This window comes from Poecilia formosa, unplaced genomic scaffold (genome assembly GCF_000485575.1).
Source record: "Poecilia formosa unplaced genomic scaffold, Poecilia_formosa-5.1.2 Scaffold919, whole genome shotgun sequence".
Lineage (NCBI taxonomy): Eukaryota > Metazoa > Chordata > Actinopteri > Cyprinodontiformes > Poeciliidae > Poecilia > Poecilia formosa.
This window is the reverse complement of record NW_006800858.1, coordinates 11,429-17,139: the sequence shown is the minus strand read 5'-3', so window position 1 is coordinate 17,139 and position 5,711 is coordinate 11,429. Positions and strand designations below refer to the sequence as shown.

At 36.1% G+C, this 5,711-nt stretch overlaps 1 long non-coding RNA gene across 1 annotated transcript; it reads right to left on the bottom strand.

The window, feature by feature from the left end:
• Positions 1-4,341: 4,341 nt before the first annotated feature.
• On the bottom strand, positions 4,342-5,256 carry LOC107835013 (uncharacterized). Its single transcript, XR_001660842.1, has 2 exons — positions 5,167-5,256; positions 4,342-5,050 (listed from the first exon to the last, which is right to left on the bottom strand). It is a non-coding gene; the product is annotated as an uncharacterized LOC107835013 (long non-coding RNA).
• Between the last annotated feature and the right edge of the window lie 455 nt (positions 5,257-5,711).

Here is a 5,711-nt window from a genome sequence, read left to right as displayed (position 1 = left end):
TTCCATTTGTGTTTTGAAGGTTTCCTAAAGACAAGATGTGAGGAAGAAGAGGGAGATATCTTTAAGAGAGACGGATTCACTGCAGCACGGATGAATCTCGCATCGGATTTTGGACTCAATCTCAGCTGCTGAATCACTCTGAAGCTAGAACTCGTCGGCTGAAAAACATATACATATATCTACATATATGTATGTATATATATATACATACATATAAACATGTATCCAATATATATTATTCAGTATTAATCATTATTTATTTGTGTTTGTACAGTTATATAAAATATGTATTGATATTACTAAATAATTTATTAAATAAATTATGAACGGGTGTGTGCTTTGTAATATGCTCTTCATACATCGATATCAGAATATTCCATTCCTATTCTATTGTTATAGCCTCTAAGCATATTTAAATATGCTGAACTATGTATTAAAACATACTTAAAAATACAATTGTTTATAAATGTAGCTTTGATAGATGTTTGAATATAGTTTCCAGTAACAAAAAAGCGTGTTATGATCGATCAAATGCGCCGATACGTCATTGTGCCTGCTAAACACATAACGCTAAGTGGAGTGGTGGACCGCTCCAAGATGGCCGCCCTAAACCTCGTCAGCGACAATAGGCGAGAGCGGTCGATAAGGCGTTTATTCTTATATTATGTCTATGGAGCATAGCTTACATATTTTAAGTTGTTGTCCGGCCGGAGCGGCATATTAACAACTTAATCCTCATATAGTCCGTCATGGTTGTTGTTTATCTTCCCGCCTGTGTGTATCAGGATGCAGAATAATGAGATTTGTTGAGAGTTGGTGACGTTCAGTTCAGATGAATGTGACCTGGATGTTAGGTCACATTTGAGTCGGTTATGGGTCGCATTCAAAAAAGAATCCGACCTGTGCTGTTCAGACTGTCATGAAAAGATCGGAATTGAGTCACTTCAGGCTGCAGTGTGAATGCACCCTTAATGTGAGCACGGGGAGATGTTTTGAGAAGAAAGACATAAAATCCTGTTTTCAGACTGAAAATGTATGCTCGTGTAATATGGCAGGAACATTCCACCAAGCGAGGTGAGAGTTTTTTTACTTCCTAGTCCATGAGAGCCTCTAACTGAAACATGCTTTCTGCCTGAGCGTCCACATGAAAAGTAATAAATTCAGAAGTTATAACACAATTTTCTAAAAAAGTTGCTAAGCTTCAGCTCACTGATAAATGGCTACCCATCTTTGTTGCAGCAAAGTGTGATGCTAACCAGGATTAGAGGACTTATGTGTCATTGAGATCTAGGGAAACTCATCCATGCGTTTATCTTTAGTCGCATTGATTACTGCAACAGCGTCTTCACAGGTCTGACTAATAAATCAATCAAACAGCTGCAGCTGATCCAGAACGCTGCTGCTTGCGTTCTCACTAAAACCAGGAAGATAGAGCACATAACACCAGTTTTAAAGTTCCTACACTGGCTCCCTGTAGCTCAGAGAATAGACTTTAAAATACTGCTGACAGTTTATAAATCACTAAATAGCTTAGCACCACAGTACATTAAAGACCTCGTTCTATTGTATCAACCTTCCAGACCCCTCAGATATTCTGGCTCTGGTCTGCTCTGTATCCCCAGAACCAGAACCAAAGAAGGAGAAGCAGCATTCAGTTTCTATGCACCACAAATTTGGAACAAATGTCTGGAAAACTGTAAAACAGCTGAAACACTAATTACCTTTAAATCTCGACTAAAACCCCATCTGTTTAGAGTGGCATTTGAAACATAATCAATTATGTATTTAATGATGGCACGTGGCTTAATGTAATGTTTTGATTGTTGATTGAATGTAATGTTTTGATTGTTGATTCTATGTTGTTGATTCTACTTTGTATTTTTGATTTTGTTATGATGTAAAGAACTTTGAAATGCCTCGCTGCTGAAATGTGCTATACTTAAAATATAATTCAAGCACTAAAATCGTACATTCAAAATATACTAATCAGCACAAAAAGCAGTATACTTAAAGTATGCTAAGTGTATTTTAAGTTGTTCCAAAAATAGTACGTTGAAGTATGCTTAGTATAATTTAAATTGTACATTACTACAATTTAAATACTATTAAAATACACTAAGCACAAAAAAGTTGTTCCAAAAAAGCACACTTTAAGTATATTAATCCTACGTGTACTTGAAGTATGCTAAAGTATGTTAAAATTTAACATACTTAGTACACTATTTTTACTAGTTTTATTTCGTAGATGGACAGTGGAATCCTATCTCGTTACAGCAGCTAAAAGTGCAGCACTATAATTTTTTGTCATGATTTGGTGAATGAGAGGTGGTGAGGATGAACGCTGAGGCCCAGGTAGTGAAGAAATGATGAAAACAGTCCAACACAGGCAGCACTGCAGAGAGTTTAGTGCACAGCTAATTACCGGTAGCTAGTAATACACAGAAGACTGAAAACGAGAGCTAACGCTAACCAGGACTTTACAGTTCAACTGGCGAGCAGAGACGTGAGGCGTGCGACAAAAACTGACTTTAGACGAGGACCCGACAAGAGACAAAGACAACCGGTGGGTTTAAATACACAGGGAGGGTAATCAGGAAAACTAGACACAGCTGGGATCAACCAACAGGGAGGACAGGACATCACAGAGACTCACGGGGGAATAAGGACACAGAAAAAACCAAGAAATAAATACACAGAAACACAGATCATCACATTTTTATTCATTGTTAAAGTAAAACTGTGAAGATTAAAAAATCCACTACTGAATATAAAAAAAAAATATTTATTTAGTATAATTTCTATGGCATCCCTGTTGAGCACTGCCTAGAACTGCTCGAGGGCTGCAGGTCTGTGTCTGGTGCATTAATAATACATTAAATGACCACTGAACAATGAATTAATAGAAGACATCAACATTTCTTAATAAACCACACAGAAAGCCCTAACAAATATTTTTAAAGTAGAAAATATTTATGTATTTATTGGTAATCTAATTGCATAATTTGTTATTTAAATGGCCATTTATATTATGTTAGCTTAAAAACTTTATGTATAAAATAAAGTATAAGCAAATAATCAAACTGTAATATATTTACTAAAAGCATAATAAGAAACTGAGTCAATCATATTTAAATGTTCTGTACCATTTTGGCCTGAGGAGATAATTGAGGGATGAAGAGATGCTGATCTCTGGTTCTTGAGGTTCTGAAGCGTCTACAGTGTTTGTCTCCTGATCCATTACGTCTGATATAAAACAGCGCACAATGCACCTTGATGGACACTTTTTAAAAAGATTGCCTTTATTCATTCTCACTTACATTGGTCAGGCTTGGAAGTTTTTGCTTCTGAGGACATGGTGGAGTACTATGGATGACCAAAAGCGACATAATTAAAAGTAAAAGAAGAAATTTAAATGTTTTGTTTCCTTACATGTGCATTTTCAACAATAAATGCATAGGCTTTTTTTTTCTTTTCCTTAAACATGTTTTAGTCAAGACAGAAATATATATTTTTCCTTTTCCTTACTCATGTGTTTTTGTCAAGAAATACATTTTCTTTTGCGTTTTCCTTAAACATGCATTTATGTCATGAAATGTATAAATTTTGTCTTTTCTTATACAAGTGTTTGTTCTTTTGTCATTGCCTCGTCTCCTCTTTTTGCTTTTCCTTGTGCATGTGTTGTCATCAAAGAATGTTTATATGGAAATGAGGGGCGGTGTAGTCAGTCTTCATCTTCTCCCTATCAGTTGGAGATGTTCTTCAGGTGATAGAAGGCCGACTTTGTGACTGTCTTAATGTGGCTCTGAAGGTTCAGGTCAGAGTCCATCACTACTCCCCAGGTTTGGGGCCTAATGGCTGGTTTTCAGTTGTAATAACTGAAGCTGTGCATTGATTCTAGTTTGCTCCTCTTTAGGTCCAAAAATAATAACTTCAGTTTTGTTTCTGTTTAGCTGGAGAAAGTTTTGGCACATCCACACATTTATCTGTTCTAAGCATCTATTCAGTGATTGGATGGGTTCAGAGTCACCTGGTGACATCGTGATGTAGAGCTGTGTATCATCCGCGTAGTTATGGTAGCTGATCTTATTTCCTGTTATAACCTGAGCCAGTGGAAGCATATAAATATTGAATAAGAGGGGTCTTAGGATTGACCCTTGGGGTACCCCACATGTGACCTTTGACCTCTTTGAGAAGTTTCCAATTGAAACAAAGAAATCCCTGTTCTTTATGTAAGATTCAAACCAGTTGAGCACTGGACCGGAGAGTCCGACCCAAGTCTACAGTCGATTTAGTAATATGTTGTGGTCGGCAGTGTTAAAAGCTGCAATGAGGTCCAACAGAACCAGCAAATACATATTTAATATATTAGTAATGTGATTACAGTATGCTACAAATACACTTTTGGTTTATTATAATTGCTAATGAAGTACACTTTTTAGTTACTTATGTCTTATTATTCTGTTTTTAGACTTTCTACATTACATGCTTCATATACACATCAGTAGTGCGAACACATCAGGCTACAAAACACAGAAGGATCAATTACAACACACTTTACAGGTGAAACTAATTACATTGTGTATTCAATATATTACCATTTTGGTAACACTTAATTTGATGGGATGTGCAGCATAAGACTGACATGACAGTGTCATAAACACAACACCAGCCATCCAACTTTTAAAGCAAATTATCATTACAATTTTCATTATTTACTAAATGACACTTCTTGTTCATGTTTATGACAGTATCATGGACACCCCGTCAAATGAAGTCTTACCCACATTTTTTCAAGAGCCAATATGCTATAAAAGGATTGTACAAATTGTCAATACATTTAAAGTTTACAGACGGCATGCTTATGAAAATCAGCACAATAAAACAATAGGTACACTTTAGAGGAAATGTGAAAAATGTTTCACCAAGGACAGAGTATTGTTTTAATACAATGTCACAGTATTACTGCAGTAATAATTCTCCTTCCTAAGAACAGTGAGGATCAACGACAGAACATTCCCATTCACTGGACCACTGCACTTTACTTCTTTGCCTGTTTATGTTAGAAGTAAAAAAAAAATAGTCAGCAATATCATAGAATCAGTTGATGTTGGCATTAACTATGAACTATGAAGCTGTTTTAAGTGTGGACTTAAGGAGACAAACTACTTTAAAATCTTTCCATCCATGATCTGAACAGGCTGATCCTTGCAGGGTGGTGAGGGGGGCTGGTGGTGCCCATCTCTAGCAGTCATCAGATGAGAGNGGAAGCCTGTTTCCACCACTCTGGTAAAATAAGTAAATAAAAAATTATCTCGAAATTTTGATATACTATCTCGAAATAATTGAGATAGTATCAAGATCCAAGATAAAGAGGGCATCCCCTCTTTAGCCACATTTCCCCATCAGATATGGTTCCTCCTGCGTTTCCTCTCAGCTCTACATGTGTTTTGGCAAAGTTGTCACACTTTTTTCACGTTTTTGCAAATATGCTCTCATCAGACACACACTATAACGACCTTCTAGGTTCCAAAACTAAACATTTCCAACAAAGGCCGTGGGTGGTAACAGGTGGTTTGATTCTTGCACGTACTTGATTGTTTGAAAAAATATATGTGCTTTATTTTTTGTAAAATATTGACAAAATAATTACTAAAAATGTCTTACAACTTAGTTGAAAACGAAAGTTAACTTAATCAGAAGTTTTAAGTTCA